Raw genomic sequence first — 21,043 nt, forward strand, 5'->3', positions numbered from 1 at the left:
GCAAACAGAGCCTGTCTGTCTCTCGTCAGTCTTGCTCTGTAAACCTGGAATTTTAGATGCACCAACAAGAAGATATAATCTCATAAAATGCTGTCCTCTAACCCTCCTGTAGTTAGCAGGCTCTGCTTGTACAGATAGACGACGTCACACAGCAAGTGTGTGAGAGAGGAGTTGCTGTAGGGCAAGATTTTAAATAAAAACAAGATTATGCGTAAATTTAGCATTTTAAATTAGCAATTCACATGATTAGCATTACTAAAAGCCATTTCTCTGTGTAATCCAACAAAACCTGAAGATCCATACCTGAACTCTGAGATTTATAAAAAGTAAACATTGTCTTAATCCGGCCTGTGCCATGACAAAAAGGTTGAAAGCTGACAGGGTGATAAAATCTCTATTAGTCACGTGACTTTAGTTTGTCTCAAACAGAACAATTTCTGTGCTTTATGTTTTAAATTTGTATCTGGATTTCAGTCAACTTTTCATCTATACAGATTGCACTGCATTATTAGACATTTTTTTCATGCGCATCACCTTCACAAAGCAATAACACTAATTATTTTCTTGTGTATACATGCCTGCAACTACAAGCGGGAGCATTCCGCTTTATTTTTGCTTCCTATTAAAAGAGTTGGCTGTCGATAAGGTTAGCATTGACAGTACCAACATGTAAAAAAAATAAATAGTTCTATAGGAGTACAAAGTTAAAGATTCTCCTAAATATCTTGTACCTTGAGTTTTCTTTGACACTGGTTAGCCTTTTCTCTGAGTTGTGAATTTATTCATTTGGGGTTTATTGGAAACAGTTGGGATAAATCAGGACAGATATAATTCAATTCAATTCAATTTTATTTATATAGCGCCAATTAATGAAACATGTCATCTCGAGGCACTTTACAAAGTCAAAATCAATCATATTATACAGATTAGTCAAAAATTTCCTATATAAGGGAAGCAGTTGATTGCTTCAAAGTCCCGACAAGCAGCATTCACTCCTGGGGAACCGTGGAGCCACAGGGAGAGTCGTCTGCATTGTACATGGCTTTGCAGCAATCCCTCATACTAAGCAAGCATGAAGCGACAGTGGAAAGAAAAACTCCACATTAGCGCGAAGGAAAAACCTCCAGCAGAACCAGGCTCAGTATAAACGGTCATCCGCCTCAACCGTCGGGGGTTACAGAAGACAGAGCAGAGACACAACAAGAGAGACAAACAAGCACAGAAGCACACATTGATCCAGTAATCTTTTCTACATTATATGGTAATAGAGGGTGATCTGTCTTCTCTGGATGATGTCACAGTTAACTGAACGCCAGACCAGGTGGACCTACTATGAAGACAAAAAATGACAAAGAACAAAAGTTAAAAGATGAAATAACAACAAACAATGCAAACTGGAGAACAGTAGGAGAACTCAGCAGAGTGAGAAAAATAAGCCTAATAGCTAAAGGATCTGCCTCCTATTCTACTTTTAGAGACTCTAGGAACCACCAGCAAACCTGCAGTCTGAGAGCGAAGTGCTCTGTTAGGAACATACGGGGTAGTCAGAGCTCTGATATATGATGGATATGATTATTAAGGGCTTTATACGTTAGAAGAAGAATTTTAAATTCTATATATAAGGAAAAAATATATATAAACATGGCTCCATTTTGCTGTGGTTTCCAGAACTACAGTTAAAATAGGATAATGGGCATCTGTAAAGTGTAGTCTCCATACAAAGTTGAAATTTTTGCAGCAATCTTTTTCTTGTCCCCTCTGGGATTAGGGGGTAGGGCTGCGCTGGCCCGGGTGTCAGTTGCAGTCCTTGGTCTAAACACCAGCTGGGGTGCATTTGCTCAGGCCACCTCTGGCATGGGAAATTTATGAATCTGTCCTTCCTCTGTTTACTCGCTATTTCCCATTTCTTTGTCATGTGAAAACTAAAGAGGTGCAAATAAAAGGAGAGTTCAGTCCAGTTCTGGCTTTGAAATTACTCTTGTGGCTGCTCTCTCTTGGGAGTGAATGGGTCCTCCCAGAGTTATCAAACCGCTGCTCCGCCGGAGCCTCCCTGCTTGCTGAGCTCAACTCGGTCTCCAGCCTTGCCTCGGTTTGCATGCTGTAGAGTGGGTTGACTCTGACCCTGGGTCTTTCTGCATAGAGTTTGCATGTTCTCCCTGTGCATGCGTGGGTTCTCTCCAGGTACTCTGGCTTCCCCCCACAGTCCAAAAACATAACTGTTAGGTTAATTGGCCTCTCTAAACTCTCCTTTGGTGTGTTCGAATGGTTGTTTGCCTTTGTGTTGCCCTGTCCAGGGTGTACCCGCCTCTTGCCCATTGAGAACTGGAGATAGGCACCAGCACCCCTTGCGACTCATACAGGGATAAGCGTGTTGGAAAATGGATGGACCAGCATTGTCTCGCCTGTTAACCATGTCCCCAGATAAATATTTTCCCCTGCCCTCTGTTTCAGTTCAGAAATTCATTGCAAGGCTTTATTTATCTTTCCCTCAGATCTAAATGTTTTATTTAATCTTTTTCTTATTTTTATTTTTCTCCCGGTCTCCATCCATCAGATTTTTCACCTTATTAAACTGATTTATACTCAAAGTTACCCCTCGTGGAAAACAAAGTTATCTTCCCAAATTAAAGCACATTAAACACCATTATCTCCACCTTTCCCTCTCATAATTGTATATATTGTAGAGTCTGGAGGCACCCCCGAGGCCTTTGAGGTTCCTGAACCTTTTTCTCTACAGGCGGCGCGTCTGCCCATCCTTGCTTTCTCCTTTATGAGGCGTAGAAATGCTAAAACCACCCGCAAAACCCTTTGTTTCGCTTGGTCCTATTGTTACCAATAGACCGGGTCCTATTTTCGCCAATAGACCGGCCCTGTTCTCCTGACAGGGTCAGGCCCTCGCGCTGATGTTCCCACTCCACCAACTCTGCGAAATTAACTAAGTACTAGGAGATGATGGTTAATGTGCAATAAAATGGTTTAGAGTAGTGTCTCACCCAGGAATGATCACAGAGTTTTTTTGGATTCAGATCCGATTGGCCAGGAGCTGCGTGTCATGAACGGGGACAGATGGACCCAGTATTCAGCCAGACAAGCAGAAGTCAGGCAAAAGACAATTTATTAAACTGAAAACAAAACAGGCGGGAACAAAAAAGGGCATAAAGCCAAAAACGGGAGGTCTGTGTCCAAAAACAGTCCAGAGCTGACAAATGGCAAACTAAATAATCAAACAGGGGACAGGCTTACTCCAAAATCCAAAGACAGCCTAGGTCAGGCAAAACAGACAGGCAGTCAGAACAGGGTAGGAAAAAACAGGTACAGGGAACAGGCTGGCTCAGATAACTAGAAGCAATCGGGTCGGCATCAACAGGCAATTTCAACGTAGGTGGACTGAAGTCTTCAGGCCTCACCACACAGTCCTCCTGGCGCCCCGGATTATGTGTGCTCACAATTAAGTGAGCACACATGGATGGATGGACAACTAATTTTTAATCAAGTGAAAAGAAAAGATGCATCTTTGTCTTTGTAAGTTATTTAATTCAAAGGCATGAGCGTCTGAATGTCTCTGTCCCCCAACGTAGTCAGGACACAGAGCAACGAGAAAAAGAACACGCTAAACGTTTATACATTCGGGGTTAACATAGAAAGTGGGAGTAATCTTAGAGGAGTGCAGCCACTGGTACGATCCAGTTCCTATCTAAAATAACTCTTCTCTGTGTCCTTAATGTGGAAACACAACAGTAAATCTGTAAGCATGGGAGCTTATTTCACATGGGAAAGTTATGCAGGTGCATGCAGATAAGATATGATCCGAGTTACATACATCAATAAAATTTTCCACAACACACCTCATTCCTGTACCGTCAGTTTTTTCTCAAAAGCCACACCCATCTGTGATACTTTAAAAGCACCGAAGCTTTCTAAAGGTGTTCCATGCAGCTTTGATGCTTATCAATGGCTTGTTGTTAAATACATTCACATTGTTTGAATTCAGAAGATATTCTCAGGGATATTTTATTTTGTATCAAACATTCACACATGGATTACAGGCTGATCCTCTTTGGCCTCACAGGTTTGTGTTTTTTGTTTTTCTATTCTGACTTCTTGTGTTTTTTTTTTTTTTTTTTTTTTTTTTTTTTTTTGCTTGTAGCCCTGATATATATTTTATTTACAAGGAAAATATGAGAAAAAACTGAGAAAAAAGACATAGTAATAAAAAGGTAAAAAACAAGTTCATGAAAATTCATCATTATGTTACCAGACCTTCCTGTTGCAAACACCAAACTGGTGTTCTCTTTTTTTTTCTTTTTTTTCACTAACTTCCACTTTATTTTTTAAAATATAACTATGATCATTTTGGAAAAACACTTAACCTGTCACCACAAATCAAAATATGGATTTGGCTTTTTCTGTGATGCAATGGGTTCTTCCTCACTCAATGGCTTTTTTTGGGGGGGGAGTTGCTGGTAAGAGACTTGTTTCCCTCTGGGTAATGACACCTTTTTAACAGCACCTTTTTAACCAAACATGGTTTTTAGCTTTTTTTTCTGCAGATAATATACACAATTTATGAAGCAAATCATGTTCCACTCAGGGAGAATGAACTTGTCTCCTTCCTAACTTGATGGTTGGACATTGCTTATATCTGCATATAACCTTTTAAAAGATGAATGTAGTAATTTCAGTAAATCTGGAATTTGTAACTAAGGATGAACCAGTTTTGTTTATTCTGTTCCTGGCTAATTTTTAAAACTGATCTCGAGGCAATTTACAAAGTCAAATTCAATCAAATCATCCAGGCAGATTGGTCAAAATGTTTCCTATCTAAGGAAACCCAGCAGATTGCATCCAGTCTTGATAAGCAGCATTCACTCCTCCTGAAAGAGCGTAGAGCCACAGGGAGAGTCATTTGCATTGTTGACGGCTTTGCAGCAATCCCTCACACTGAGCATGCATGAAGTGACGGTGAAGTGGAAAAACTCCCCTTTAACAGGAATAAACCTCCAGCAGAACCAGGCTCAGTGTGAACGGTCATCTGCCACAAATTGCTTGAGTTTGAAAAGAGACACAAGAAAGCACAGAAGCACACATTGATCCAGGAATGCTTTTTATGTTAGAGGGTGATGGCCCCCCTGGATGGTGTCACAGTTGTCCTCCATGTTTTACATTTTTCTCTGGCTCAAAACACCTGAATGAAATTGATCGTTAATTACCAAGTGTTACGGCTGCAGTCAGTCCTGGCCGTATTTTCCTTGCCGGTTCGAGAGACAGGCCTTCTGCAGGTGGGATGCATTTCCCTGATTAGTGCTCTGCTGCTTTAAAGCTGCTGTGCTTGCAGCAGAGGGGAGGCTCTCTTCCTGCTCTCCCTCCTCAGATCCCCATTTGGTTTGGTTTGTAGCTTGTCTTATGGTTGGGTTTTGTTAGGTTTGTTTTGCATTTGCTTTCTTATTTCAGGCATTCTCTCTTTGGGTTTTTTATTTCTTTAGTATAATTTAATAAAGTCAGTTTTAATTTAACCAGAAAATCCTTGTGTGGTCTCCTTGTAATGTTATCCCACCAAAGGAGCCTGGTGGACGTAACACAAGCCTCTAGGATGATTTCCTGAGGAGGCAATTGCCAACATTGGGAGTGACTCCAATTCTGAACAAAACACAACTCTGCATTTCTTATTATGCTAGTATAACTTGGCTTGTCAAATGCTTTTTCACCACATTTTGCTGACATTTTCAGCCGAAGGGACAGTTGGAGAAAGGAACAAATGACAAAGGTGAATGTAGTTTCTGTAATATGATGCTTCAAAAGCTGAACGGATTTTATTTCAGAGATGCTGCTCAGTGTTGCCTGTGCCCAAAGCCGTCAGTACTACTTTGTGAACTCTTCGCTGACATGGACTAACGCTCAGAGCGTCTGCAGACGTGACTACACTGATCTGGCCACCATTGAAAACCCAGCTGATGTTGATGCTTTTCTCAGGACCACCTCAAACTATGCAGGTGGGTTTTTAATTTACAACAGGGTAGATAAGACTAGGATAAGCACATGCTACTCAAAACCTAATTTACTATTTTATTTTTAGGGAAAGTCTCATAATGTTACCATAAACATGTTTCATTACAACTTTTTTTAAATACAATTACCATATTTTTATTTAGGCAAGGCTTGGATAGGTCTCTATGATGACCGTATTAACAGCTGGAAATGGTCCCTCAATGACAGCAGCTTCTATGGTCCTGGAGAATACACCTTTAGGAACTGGGAAGCTGGCGAGCCCAATGATCATTCAAAACAGCAGCACTGTACTAGAGTCTATGGATCCGGCTTTGACTCTTTGAACAGATGGGATGACATTGACTGCACATTCGTGACGCAGTGTGTGTGCTATAATGGTACGTTTTTGTATAACACGAGTAAAGAATTTAAGTATGAAATTAGATTATTTCCTTTCAGTTGTATTTTTATTTTGTCTATATATTTACAGGTACAGTAGGTGGATCACCATCCTATGTTCTCAGTAGCATTTCACTAAACTGGACTGATGCTCAGATATTCTGCAGGGCCAATTATGTTGATCTGGCCAGGTAATGACAAGATTGTATGATGTGTTAATATGTAAATGTTTTCATAGAGGTGGTTTGTTGTTCTGATACAGAAATTCTAATTGGCTAACACTTTGGGCTTTGGTTTTGTGCTTTAACTATGTTTATTATTTCTTCATAGTAACTTTCTTTTTGTAAACCCTCATTCCTGCTTCGCATTGGTGCTGAACACAATGCATTGTTTATTTTTCTCAACTATGTTTCTTTACTTCCTATTACTTCTGTTGCTGACTTGTTTCATAAGCAAAATTCTGGTATCTCTTGTGTTTTGTCATACTCTGCTTCCCTTTTTCTGGCTGATTACACTTCTCATTTCACTTATGTGATAGTATTTTTACTAAAGGATATAGAACCCATATAAAACATTGTTTTATACTTGTTTTTTCTGTTTTACAGAGTTAAGTCAAACAACAAGCCTGTAACAAAAACAAATATATAAATCAGTTTAGCTGTAACCACACTATTAAATTGCTGTGATATTGTGGCTAACTTTGTTCACAAAATTCTCTTTTACATAATTAGACTTTTTTTGGTTGAACATCTGAGATGTCATCAATTTTAGTGATGTTTTAGAAAGTCCTTCAATAGTCGTATAGGAAATAATATCACAAAGACCAAACCAGCAATTTTATGTAATTGAGGGTTCTTTCCTTGTATTATGAGTTTATAATGATTGTTTATAACTTTTTTTCCTTCCCAGTATCCGAAATCAGGCCGAGAATGAAATGATCAGAAGCCTAATAGGTGCCAGCTCTGCCTGGATTGGCCTCTATAGGGAAAAGCTGTGGTCTGATGGCAGCCCCTCTCTGTTTCGACACTGGGCAAATGGTCAGCCCAATGATTACACTGGTGATCAGTGTATTGCTGGATCATTTATTGACTCTGGAAGATGGTCGGATGAAAGTTGCAGCCTGAGTTTGCCATTCGTCTGTTACAAACCAAGTAATGTATCTTATTTATGTTGTTTTGCCAGCCATAAATCATCCATTATGTTACACAAGGGATAACTAATGAAGTGATTTCCCTACTACCCAGCTGCAGTGTCTAAGCACATCACATTATGTTAATTATTACTTAGTCAGCTGGTTGCCCTGTCAGTAGTTGCTCCTCATAATGTCACATACATTTCAGGTAATTTTTGAAAGCCACAGTTTGTGTCGCAATTCAAAGACAACACACAGAAGCACAGACTGATGCAGTATAAAAAAAAACAACAGTTTTTACCTTATTGCATGTTATTTTTAGTTACTTTATTTTATATATTTTTATTTGTTCTGTTTATCCAAATTCCACCCAATGTGGAACACTTTACCTTTTCAGCAGAAAAAAAGCTCGGAATCATTCAGCAGTCGACTACTACAGCTATTACCTGTAAGATGTTTAATGAAATCCCTGTTTGGTTTTATCCAAGAATATCTGTACAGTGTTGCATTCTTCCCATGCCAAGCGATATAAAGTTGGAGGTAGGTTTCTTAAATATATCTAGAAACTTTTGGAATAACCCTAGTATAACGTTCAGTTATTCTTTCAACATATTGTATGAAATGAACCAATAGTAGTATCTGTCTTTCAAACAGTTTTCAATTGGAGCCCCATAAGACCAGAAAAAAACATCCTTTCTATCCACTAGGGGGAGATTTGTCCAGCAAAGACTAGACTACACAGGTTAAGATGACCTAAAAAAGCTTTAGATTTACTACGTTATGAATTAAAAACAATATGTTACAGCTGATACAATCTATTTTCATTTACTAATGAGGGACTAGGATGAATGAGATCCATAAGTAACACTACAAAATTATAAATATTGCTAGTTCTAGTGTCATAAGAGCAGTTAACAAAACCCTTGAAACGTTAGCTAATGGAATATTACATTTTAACATGAAGATGTAATGGATTTAGGAGGACCCAAGAAATACCCGAAAACAAGTGAGTACAAAACTTTAACAGTCTTTATTTGACGCTGGCGGCGCGGTCCCCTGGCTCGGCTCGCACTCTGCGACTGGCCACTCCTGAAGGCAGAGTCGTAGGTTAGTGACCAGCAGATATTGACAGGCAGGTGAGAGAGAAGTAGGGTCACTAACCTGGACGTGCTGAGGGCAGAACTCTGACTCCTTATATCGATGGCGTCCGAGAGGGGGTTATCCAGGGCTCTTTGTCCAGGTCCGGTCCGAGTCTTTGTCAAGGGGAAAATCCGTTTATTCCAGGCAGCGGTTTCCAAGGGAGAATCCAACAGAGCGTCCAGGTCCAGGTTCAGGTCAGATCCAGAAAGCACAGACAGACAGGGGGCAGGCGAACTCGTTACTCACGGACAGGCTGGGGTCGGAAATACGGAGAGGCAGTCCAGTTCTCTGAGGCTGACAGGCAGGACCCAGGCAGGCAGACAAATCCAAAGGGGCAGACAGGTTTCCAAAAACAGAGGCAAAAACAGGTCGAGAGGCAGACAGGAATTCAAAAGAAGGCTGGAAGCGCTCACCGTATGGCTAGAGACGTTCTGGCACTGGAGGCTGCGAGGAGCAGAGCTTTTAAGCAGCCAGGGCGGAGACCGACACAGGTGTGCTGATTGCAATCAGCAGCTCCAGTGCCAGAAACGTTACAGAAGACTGATTGTGTCTAAATGAGACACATTAACACCAGGTATACTAATTTAGATGAAGTAATGGTAAAGCCACACGAGGTATAAGATATCAGAAATTAATAGAAGACACATAGGTTTTTTCCACGGAGTCCATTCTTTTCTGATAATGTACACCATGAAGGGATTTATCCCGATTATACCATGGTCAGTTATAAAAGTATTTTTTTTTATAGGTGTTCTACAACACTTTTTAACCGACACCCTGTAGCCAATCACAATCCAGTATTCACCCAGAACATGGTATAATAACTGAATAATTAATCTTGTGTTATAGCTCCCAAAAGCGAAGAGACTGTCAGAGTATCAGAGCAAAATGACAACGGCATCACTGAGCAGTGGACTTCTGCAGCTGTCACCTGTAAGATGTTTATTGAAATCCCTGTTTGGTTTTATCCAAGAATATCTGTACAGTGTTGTATTCTTCCCATGCCAAGCGATATAAAGTTGGAGGTAGGCTTCTTAAATATATCTAGAAACTTTTGGAATAACCCTTGTATAACGTTCAGTTATTCTTTCAACATATGGTATGAAATGAAACAATAGTAGTATCTGTCTTTCACACAGTTTTCAATTGAAGCCCCATAAGACCAGAAAAAAACATCTTTTCTATCCACTAGGGGGAGATTTATCCAGCAAAGATTAGACTACACAGGTTAGGATGACCTAAAAAAGCTTTAGATTTACTACGTTATGAATTAAAAACAATGTGTTACAGCTGATACAATCTATTGTCATTGACTAATGAGGGCCTAGGAATAATGAGATCCAAAAGTAACACTACAAAATTATAAATATTGCTCATTCTAGTGTCATAAGAGCAGTTAACAAAACCCTTGAAACGTTAGCTAATGGAATATTACATTTTAACATGAAGACTGATTGTGTCTAAATGAGACGCATTAACACCAGGTATACTAATTTAGATGAAGTAATGGTAAAGCCACACGAGGTATAAGATATCAGAAATTAATAGAAGACACATAGGTTTTTTCCACGGAGTCCATTCTTTTCTGATAATGTACACCATGAAGGGATTTATCCCGATTATACCATGGTCAGTTATAAAAGTAATAAATATTAAATTAGTTATTAATACGTTTATATTTTTTACACTGTTACAATCGTATGTTTTTCTCAAGAAACAGCTGAGAGAACTATCTAATATTTCCCGTTGTGACAAGTTGCCAAGGTAACCAGCGTCAAAGGTCTTACCTTTAGCAGCTATGGTTTGAGCCAGTGCAATAATTTAGAACCAACAGGCAATTTAGCTGGAAGTTTTTTTATAGGTGTTCTACAACACTTTTTAACCGACACCCTGTAGCCAATCACAATCCAGTATTCACCCAGAACATGGTATAATAACTGAATAATTAATCTTGTGTTATAGCTCCCAAAAGCGAAGAGACTGTCAGAGTATCAGAGCAAAATGACAACGGCATCACTGAGCAGTGGACTTCTGCAGCTGTCACCTGTAAGATGTTTATTGAAATCCCTGTTTGGTTTTATCCAAGAATATCTGTACAGTGTTGTATTCTTCCCATGCCAAGCGATATAAAGTTGGAGGTAGGCTTCTTAAATATATCTAGAAACTTTTGGAATAACCCTTGTATAACGTTCAGTTATTCTTTCAACATATGGTATGAAATGAACCAATAGTAGTATCTGTCTTTCACACAGTTTTCAATTGAAGCCCCATAAGACCAGAAAAAAACATATTTTCTATCCACTAGGGGGAGATTTATCCAGTAAAGATTAGACTACACAGGTTAGGATGACCTAAAAAAGCTTTAGATTTACTACGTTATGAATTAAAAACAATGTGTTACAGCTGATACAATCTATTGTCATTGACTAATGAGGGCCTAGGATGAATGAGATCCAAAAGTAACACTACAAAATTATAAATATTGCTCATTCTAGTGTCATAAGAGCAGTTAACAAAACCCTTGAAACGTTAGCTAATGGAATATTACATTTTAACATGAAGACTGATTGTGTCTAAATGAGACACATTAACACCAGGTATACTAATTTAGATGAAGTAATGGTAAAGCCACACGAGGTATAAGATATCAGAAATTAATAGAAGACACATAGGTTTTTTCCACGGAGTCCATTCTTTTCTAAAAATGTACACCATGAAGGGATTTATCCCGATTATACCATGGTCAGTTATAAAAGTAATAAATATTAAATCAGTTATTAATACGTTTATATTTTTTACACTGTTACAATCGTATATTTTCTCAAGAAACAGCTGAGAGAACTATCTAATATTTCCCGTTGTGACACGTTGCCAAGGTAACCAGCGTCAAAGGTCTTACCTTTAGCAGCTATGGTATGAGCCAGTGCAATAATTTAGAACCAACTGGCAATTTAGCTGGAAGTTTTTTAGAGGTGTCCTACAATCCTTTTTAACCGACACCCTGTAGCCAATCACAATCCAGTATTCACCCAGAACATGGTATACTAACTGAATAATTCATCTTGTGTTATAGCTCCCAAAAGCGAAGAGACTGTCAGAGTATCAGAGCAAAATGACAACGGCATCACTGAGCAGTGGACTTCTGCAGCTGTCACCTGTAAGATGTTTATTGAAATCCCTGTTTGGTTTTATCCAAGAATATCTGTACAGTGTTGTATTCTTCCCATGCCAAGCGATATAAAGTTGGAGGTAGGCTTCTTAAATATATCTAGAAACTTTTGGAATAACCCTTGTATAACGTTCAGTTATTCTTTCAACATATGGTATGAAATGAACCAATAGTAGTATCTGTCTTTCACACAGTTTTCAATTGAAGCCCCATAAGACCAGAAAAAAAACATCTTTTCTATCCACTAGGGGTAGATTTATCCAGCAAAGATTAGACTACACAGGTTAGGATGACCTAAAAAAGCTTTAGATTTACTACGTTATGAATTAAAAACAATGTGTTACAGCTGATACAATCTATTGTCATTGACTAATGAGGGCCTAGGAATAATGAGATCCAAAAGTAACACTACAAAATTATAAATATTGCTCATTCTAGTGTCATAAGAGCAGTTAACAAAACCCTTGAAACGTTAACTAATGGAATATTACATTTTCACATGAAGACTGATTGTGTCTAAATGAGACACATTAACACCAGGTATACTAATTTAGATGAAGTAATGGTAAAGCCACACGAGGTATAAGATATCAGAAATTAATAGAAGACACATAGGTTTTTTCCACGGAGTCCATTCTTTTCTGATAATGTACACCATGAAGGGATTTATCCCGATTATACCATGGTCAGTTATAAAAGTAATAAATGTTAAATTAGTTATTAATACGTTTATATTTTTTACACTGTTACAATCATATGTTTTTCTCAAGAAACAGCTGAGAGAACTATCTAATATTTCCCGTTGTGACAAGTTGCCAAGGTAACCAGCGTCAAAGGTCTTACCTTTAGCAGCTATGGTTTGAGCCAGTGCAATAATTTAGAACCAACTGGCAATTTAGCTGGAAGTTTTTTAGAGGTGTCCTACAATCCTTTTTAACCGACACCCTGTAGCCAATCACAATCCAGTATTCACCCAGAACATGGTATAATAACTGAATAATTCATCTTGTGTTATAGCTCCCAAAAGCGACAAGACTGTCAAAGTATCGGAGCAAAATGACACCCGCATCACTGAGCAGTGGACTTCTGCAGCTGTCGCCTGTAAGATGTTTAATGAAATCCCTGTTTGGTTTTATCCAAGAATATCTGTACAGTGTTCTATTCTTCCCATGCCAAGCGATATAAAGTTGGAGGCAGGCATCTTAAATATATCTAGAAACTTTTGGAATAACCCTTGTATAACGTTCAGTTATTCTTTCAATATATGGTATGAAATGAACCAATAGTAGTATCTGTCTTTCACACAGTTTTCAATTGAAGCCCCATAAGACCAGAAAAAAACATCTTTTCTATCCACTAGGGGGAGATTTATCCAGCAAAGATTAGACTACACAGGTTAGGATGACCTAAAAAAGCTTTAGATTTACTACGTTATGAATTAAAAACAATGTGTTACAGCTGATACAATCTATTGTCATTGACTAATGAGGGCCTAGGAATAATGAGTTCCAAAAGTAACACTACAAAATTATAAATATTGCTCATTCTAGTGTCATAAGAGCAGTTAACAAAACCCTTGAAACGTTAGCTAATGGAATATTACATTTTAACATGAAGACTGATTGTGTCTAAATGAGACACATTAACACCAGGTATACTAATTTAGATGAAGTAATGGTAAAGCCACACGAGGTATAAGATATCAGAAATTAATAGAAGACACATAGGTTTTTTCCACGGAGTCCATTCTTTTCTGATAATGTACACCATGAAGGGATTTATCCCGATTATACCATGGTCAGTTATAAAAGTAATAAATATTAAATTAGTTATTAATACGTTTATATTTTTTACACTGTTACAATCGTATATTTTCTCAAGAAACAGCTGAGAGAACTATCTAATATTTCCCGTTGTGACAAGTTGCCAAGGTAACCAGCGTCAAAGGTCTTACCTTTAGCAGCTATGGTATGAGCCAGTGCAATAATTTAGAACCAACAGGCAATTTAGCTGGAAGTTTTTTAGAGGGGTCCTACAATCCTTTTTAACCGACACCCTGTAGCCAATCACAATCCAGTATTCACCCAGAACATGGTATACTAACTGAATAATTCATCTTGTGTTATAGCTCCCAAAAGCGACAAGACTGTCAAAGTATCAGAGCAAAATGACACCCGCATCACTGAGCAGTGGACTTCTGCAGCTGTCACCTGTAAGATGTTTATTGAAATCCCTGTTTGGTTTTATCCAAGAATATCTGTACAGTGTTGTATTCTTCCCATGCCAAGCGATATAAAGTTGGAGGTAGGCTTCTTAAATATATCTAGAAACTTTTGGAATAACCCTTGTATAACGTTCAGTTATTCTTTCAACATATGGTATGAAATGAACCAATAGTAGTCTCTGTCTTTCACACAGTTTTCAATTGAAGCCCCATAAGACCAGAAAAAAACATATTTTCTATCCACTAGGGGGAGATTTATCCAGCAAAGATTAGACTACACAGGTTAGGATGACCTAAAAAAGCTTTAGATTTACTACGTTATGAATTAAAAACAATGTGTTACAGCTGATACAATCTATTGTCATTGACTAATGAGGGCCTAGGAATAATGAGATCCAAAAGTAACACTACAAAATTATAAATATTGCTCATTCTAGTGTCAAAAGAGCAGTTAACAAAACCCTTGAAACGTTAACTAATGGAATATTACATTTTAACATGAAGACTGATTGTGTCTAAATGAGACACATTAACACCAGGTATACTAATTTAGATGAAGTAATGGTAAAGCCACACGAGGTATAAGATATCAGAAATTAATAGAAGACACATAGGTTTTTTCCACGGAGTCCATTCTTTTCTAAAAATGTACACCATGAAGGGATTTATCCCGATTATACCATGGTCAGTTATAAAAGTAATAAATATTAAATCAGTTATTAATACGTTTATATTTTTTACACTGTTACAATCGTATATTTTCTCAAGAAACAGCTGAGAGAACTATCTAATATTTCCCGTTGTGACACGTTGCCAAGGTAACCAGCGTCAAAGGTCTTACCTTTAGCAGCTATGGTATGAGCCAGTGCAATAATTTAGAACCAACTGGCAATTTAGCTGGAAGTTTTTTAGAGGTGTCCTACAATCCTTTTTAACCGACACCCTGTAGCCAATCACAATCCAGTATTCACCCAGAACATGGTATACTAACTGAATAATTCATCTTGTGTTATAGCTCCCAAAAGCGAAGAGACTGTCAGAGTATCAGAGCAAAATGACAACGGCATCACTGAGCAGTGGACTTCTGCAGCTGTCACCTGTAAGATGTTTATTGAAATCCCTGTTTGGTTTTATCCAAGAATATCTGTACAGTGTTGTATTCTTCCCATGCCAAGCGATATAAAGTTGGAGGTAGGCTTCTTAAATATATCTAGAAACTTTTGGAATAACCCTTGTATAACGTTCAGTTATTCTTTCAACATATGGTATGAAATGAACCAATAGTAGTATCTGTCTTTCACACAGTTTTCAATTGAAGCCCCATAAGACCAGAAAAAAAACATCTTTTCTATCCACTAGGGGGAGATTTATCCAGCAAAGATTAGACTACACAGGTTAGGATGACCTAAAAAAGCTTTAGATTTACTACGTTATGAATTAAAAACAATGTGTTACAGCTGATACAATCTATTGTCATTGACTAATGAGGGCCTAGGAATAATGAGATCCAAAAGTAACACTACAAAATTATAAATATTGCTCATTCTAGTGTCATAAGAGCAGTTAACAAAACCCTTGAAACGTTAGCTAATGGAATATTACATTTTAACATGAAGACTGATTGTGTCTAAATGAGACACATTAACACCAGGTATACTAATTTAGATGAAGTAATGGTAAAGCCACACGAGGTATAAGATATCAGAAATTAATAGAAGACACATAGGTTTTTTCCACGAAGTCCATTCTTTTCTGATAATGTACACCATGAAGGGATTTATCCCGATTATACCATGGTCAGTTATAAAAGTAATAAATATTAAATTAGTTATTAATACGTTTATATTTTTTACACTGTTACAATCGTATGTTTTTCTCAAGAAACAGCTGAGAGAACTATCTAATATTTCCCGTTGTGACAAGTTGCCAAGGTAACCAGCGTCAAAGGTCTTACCTTTAGCAGCTATGGTTTGAGCCAGTGCAATAATTTAGAACCAACTGGCAATTTAGCTGGAAGTTTTTTAGAGGTGTCCTACAATCCTTTTTAACCGACACCCTGTAGCCAATCACAATCCAGTATTCACCCAGAACATGGTATACTAACTGAATAATTAATCTTGTGTTATAGCTCCCAAAAGCGACAAGACTGTCAAAGTATCAGAGCAAAATGACACCCGCATCACTGAGCAGTGGACTTCTGCAGCTGTCGCCTGTAAGATGTTTAATGAAATCCCTGTTTGGTTTTATCCAAGAATATCTGTACAGTGTTGTATTCTTCCCATGCCAAGCGATATAAAGTTGGAGGCAGGCTTCTTAAATATATCTAGAAACTTTTGGAATAACCAGTGGCGGCTGGCCCATAGGGGGCACTCGGGCGCTGCCCTCCCTAGATGTGGAGGGGAAAAGTCAAAATATATATAGATTTTAAAAGTATTATTAATGTCAGTTTTTACTTAATAGTACGTGGCTACATGTAATAAGAATTATTAAAACACTTCTACTGATTGACTCTATCATTTAACAGTGCATTTCCACCAACAGAACGTATCATTTCTCTTCTTCTACACTTTTGGGGCAGTGACTCAAGAAGCCCCACAAGCTTAGCGAAATACCCAATCGTATACTGTTGCTAGGGAAGATTTATAAACATTTGGCCAATCAGCATCGCCAAAATGAATGGGTTTGGGGCTCCTGGAGTAGTAGCCCTAGCTGCACAGTGATAGGTGCACTTCACGTGTGACGTCACGAGCTACATCCGCGCTACATCCGGGTAACGGTGGTCGGCAAAACAGTACAGATTTCGCTTACCAGCGTGACAAAACGGGTACTTTTAGTTTGTTTATTTTTGGAATCTAAACAATGCCTACGAGTTGTTGTGCTCCCGGTTGCACACAGAGGCATTCCAAATCGTCGGATGTACGTTTCTTTCGTTTACCGAAGGACGAAGAAAGAAGAAAGAAATGGATAATTTCAATGAAAAGGATGCAGGCAGACACTCCCAATCGACTGTGGGAGCCATCATACCATGACAGAATTTGCATTCTACACTTCATCTCTGGTAAATACAACTTAATTTTGCACTGGTCATTGTTCTACTTAAAACATTATATAAATAAAAAATTAGGATATATATTTAAGTCAAGACGTAAACGTTCATTTCGTAATAATATACGTACATGTACAGTGTATGCAAACCCTCTGGCATGAGTCTTTGAAAAGGATTAATAAGACAAAACCACCAAAATAATCCTTTGTGAACATTGTTTTTTTATTAAATAAATGCTTATTGTGAAATCGTAGTAATTTTCCGACTTTGAATTTAAATGCATGTACTGGGTTAGGCAGGAAAATCTATTGGCCAGCCCCACCAAGATATTTTTTCACCACCCGCCACTGGGAATAACCCTAGTATAACGTTCAGTTATTCTTTCAACATATGGTGTGAAGTGAACCAATAGTAGTATCTGTCTTTCACACAGTTTTCAATTGAAGCCCCATAAGACCAGAAAAAAGGGGGCGATTTATCCAGCAAAGATTAGACTACACAGGTTAGGATGACCTAAAAAAGCTTTAGATTTACTACGTTATGAATTAAAAACAATGTTTCACAGCTAATACAATCTATTTTCATTTACTAATGAGGGCCTAGGATGAATGAGATCCATAAGTAACACTACAAAATTATAAATATTGCTAGTTCTAGTGTCATAAGAGCAGTTAACAAAACACTTTAAACGTTAGCTAATGGAATATTACATTTTAACATGAAGACTGATTGTCTCTGAATGCGACACATTAACACCAGGTATACTAATTTAGATGAAGGGATAAAGCTAAACCAGGTGTTAATTATCAGAAATTGATGGAAGATGAAAGAGGTTGTTTATGAGAAGTCTATTCATTTCTGATAATGCACACCTTGAACGGATTTATCCCTATTATACTATGGTCAGTTATAACAGGAATAAGCATTAAATCACTCATTAATCTTTTAATGTTTTTTACACTGTTAAAGTCGTATGTTTTTCTCAAGAAACGGCTGAGAGAACTGTTTACTATTTCTCTTCGTGACTCGTTGCCAAGGTAACCAGCATCAATGGTCTTACTGTTACCAGCTAAGGTTTGAGCCAGCAAAAAAATTTAGAACAATCTGGCAAGATTGGCCGAAATTTTTTACAGGTGTCCTACAACACTTTTTAACGGACACCCTAAAACCAATCACAATCCAGTATTCACCCAGACAATGGTATAATAATTCATCTTGTATTTTAGCTCCCAAAAACGCAGAGGCTGTGAGAGTATCAGAACAAAATGAGACCAGCATCACTCTGCAGTGGAATAAAGTCAGCAGCAACACCAGCTTTGTTCTCCAGTTTAATGGCACAGAGACAAACATCAGTGCACCAGATGGAGATGGACCAGTGAACCATACAGTCTCATTTCTCTCTGCTGGAACTAAATACACATTCATGCTCTTTTCTGTGTTTGAAAACATCAGAAGCAGTGGAGTACAACTTAGCGCTGTCACCGGTAAGATGTCTAACGAAATACCTGTTTGGTTTTACCCAACAATATCTGTACAGTCTTGTATTCTGCCCATGCCAAGCGACATAAAGTTGGAGGTAGGCATCTTAAAGGTACCTAGAGAATTTTGTAATTACCCTGGTATAACGTTCAGGTACTCTTTCAAAATATGGTTAAATGAACCAATAGTAGTCTCCGTCTTTCACACAGTTTTCAATTGGAGCCACATAAGACAAGACAAAGAACACCCTTTCTGTCCACTAGGGGGAGATTTATCCAGCAAAGATTAGACTACACAGGTTAGGATGACCTAAAAAAGCTTTAGATTTACTACGTTATGAATTAAAAACAATGTTTCACAGCTGATACAATCTATTTTCATTTACTAATGAGGGCCTAGGATGAATGAGATCCATAAGTAACACTACAAAATTATAAATATTGCTAGTTCTAGTGTCATAAGAGCAGTTAACAAAACCCTTGGAAACGTTAGCTAATGGAATATTACATTTTAACATGAAGACTGATTGTCTCTGAATGCGACACATTAACACCAGGTATACTAATTTAGATGAAGGGATAAAGCTAAACCAGGTGTTAATTATCAGAAATTGATGGAAGACGCAGAGGTTGTTTATGAGAAGTCTATTCATTTCTGATAATGCACACCTTGAACGGATTTATCCCTATTATACTATGGTCAGTTATAACAGGAATAAGCATTAAATCACTCATTAATGTTTTAATGTTTTTTTACACTGTTAAAATCGTATGTTTTTCTCAAGAAACGGCTGAGAGAACTGTTTAATATATCTCTTTGTGACTCGTTGCCAAGGTAACCAGCATCAATGGTGTTACTGTTACCAGCTAAGGTTTGAGCCAGCGAAAAAATTTAGAACAATCTGGCAATTTTGGCCGAAATGTTTTATAGGTGTCCTACAACACTTTTTAACGGACACCCTTCAGCCAATCAAAAATCCAGTATTCACCCAGACCATGGTATAATAATTTAATAATTCATCTTATATTTTAGCTCCCAAAAACGCAGAGGCTGTGAGAGTATCCGAACAAAATGAGACCAGCATCACTCTGCAGTGGAATAAAGTCAGCAGCAACACCAGCTTTGTTCTCCAGTTTAATGGCACAGAGACAAACATCAGTGCACCAGATGGAGATGTACCAGTGAACCATACAGTCTCATTTCTCTCTGCTGGAACTAAATACACATTCATGCTCTTTTCTGTGTTTGAAAACATCAGAAGCAGTGGAGTACAACTTAGCGCTGTCACCGGTAAGATGTCTAAGGAAATACCTGTTTGGTTTTACCCAACAATATCTGTACAGTCTTGTGTTCCTCCCATGCCACGTGACATAAAGTTGGAGGTAGGCATCTTAAATGTACCTAGAGAATTTTGTAGTTACCCTGGTATAACGTTCAGGTACTCTTTCAAAATATGGTGTTAATTGAACCAATAGTAGTCTCCGTCTTTCACACAGTTTTCAATTGGAGACCCATAAGACAAGACAAAGAACACCCTTTCTGTCCACTAGGGGGAGATTTATCTAGCAAAGATTAGACTACACAGGTTAGGATGACCTAAAAAAGCTTTAGATTTACTACGTTATGAATTAAAAACAATGTTTCACAGCTGATACAATCTATTTTCATTTACTAATGAGGGCCTAGGATGAATGAGATCCATAAGTAACACTACAAAATTATAAATATTGCTAGTTCTAGTGTCATAAGAGCAGTTAACAAAACGCTTTAAACGTTAGCTAATGGAATATTACATTTTAACATGAAGACTGATTGTCTCTGAATGCGACACATTAACACCAGGTATACTAATTTAGATGAAGGGATAAAGCTAAACCAGGTGTTAATTATCAGAAATTGATGGAAGACGCAGAGGTTGTTTATGAGAAGTCTATTCATTTCTGATAATGCACACCTTGAACGGATTTATCCCTATTATACTATGGTCAGTTATAACAGGAATAAGCATTAAATCACTCATTAATGCTTTAATGTTTTTTACACTGTTAAAGTCGTATGTTTTTCTCAAGAAACGGCTGAGAGAACTGTTTAATATTTCTCTTCGTGACTCGTTGCCAAGGTAACCAGCATCAATGGTCTTACTGTTACCAGCTAAGGTTTGAGCCAGCGAAAAAATTTAGAACAATCTGGCAAGTTTGGCCGAAATTTTTTACAGGTGTCCTACAACACTTTTTAACGGACACCCTAAAGCCAATCACAATCCAGTATTCACCCAGACAATGGTATAATAATTGAATAATTCCTCTTGTATTTTAGCTCCCAAAAACGCAGAGGCTGTGAGAGTATCCGAACAAAATGAGACCAGTATCACTCTGCAGTGGAATAAAGTTAGCAGCAACACCAGCTTTGTTCTCCAGTTTAATGGCACAGAGACAAACATCAGTGCACCAGATGGAGATGGACCAGTGA

At 37.9% G+C, this 21,043-nt stretch overlaps 1 long non-coding RNA gene across 1 annotated transcript; it reads right to left on the reverse strand.

The window, feature by feature from the left end:
* Positions 1-8,527: 8,527 nt before the first annotated feature.
* On the reverse strand, positions 8,528-8,795 carry LOC118565738. Its single transcript, XR_004932561.1, has 2 exons — positions 8,678-8,795; positions 8,528-8,605 (listed from the first exon to the last, which is right to left on the reverse strand). It is a non-coding gene; the product is annotated as an uncharacterized LOC118565738 (long non-coding RNA).
* Positions 8,796-21,043: the final 12,248 nt, after the last annotated feature.

This window comes from Fundulus heteroclitus, chromosome 14, assembly GCF_011125445.2.
Source record: "Fundulus heteroclitus isolate FHET01 chromosome 14, MU-UCD_Fhet_4.1, whole genome shotgun sequence".
Taxonomy (NCBI): Eukaryota; Metazoa; Chordata; class Actinopteri; order Cyprinodontiformes; family Fundulidae; genus Fundulus; species Fundulus heteroclitus.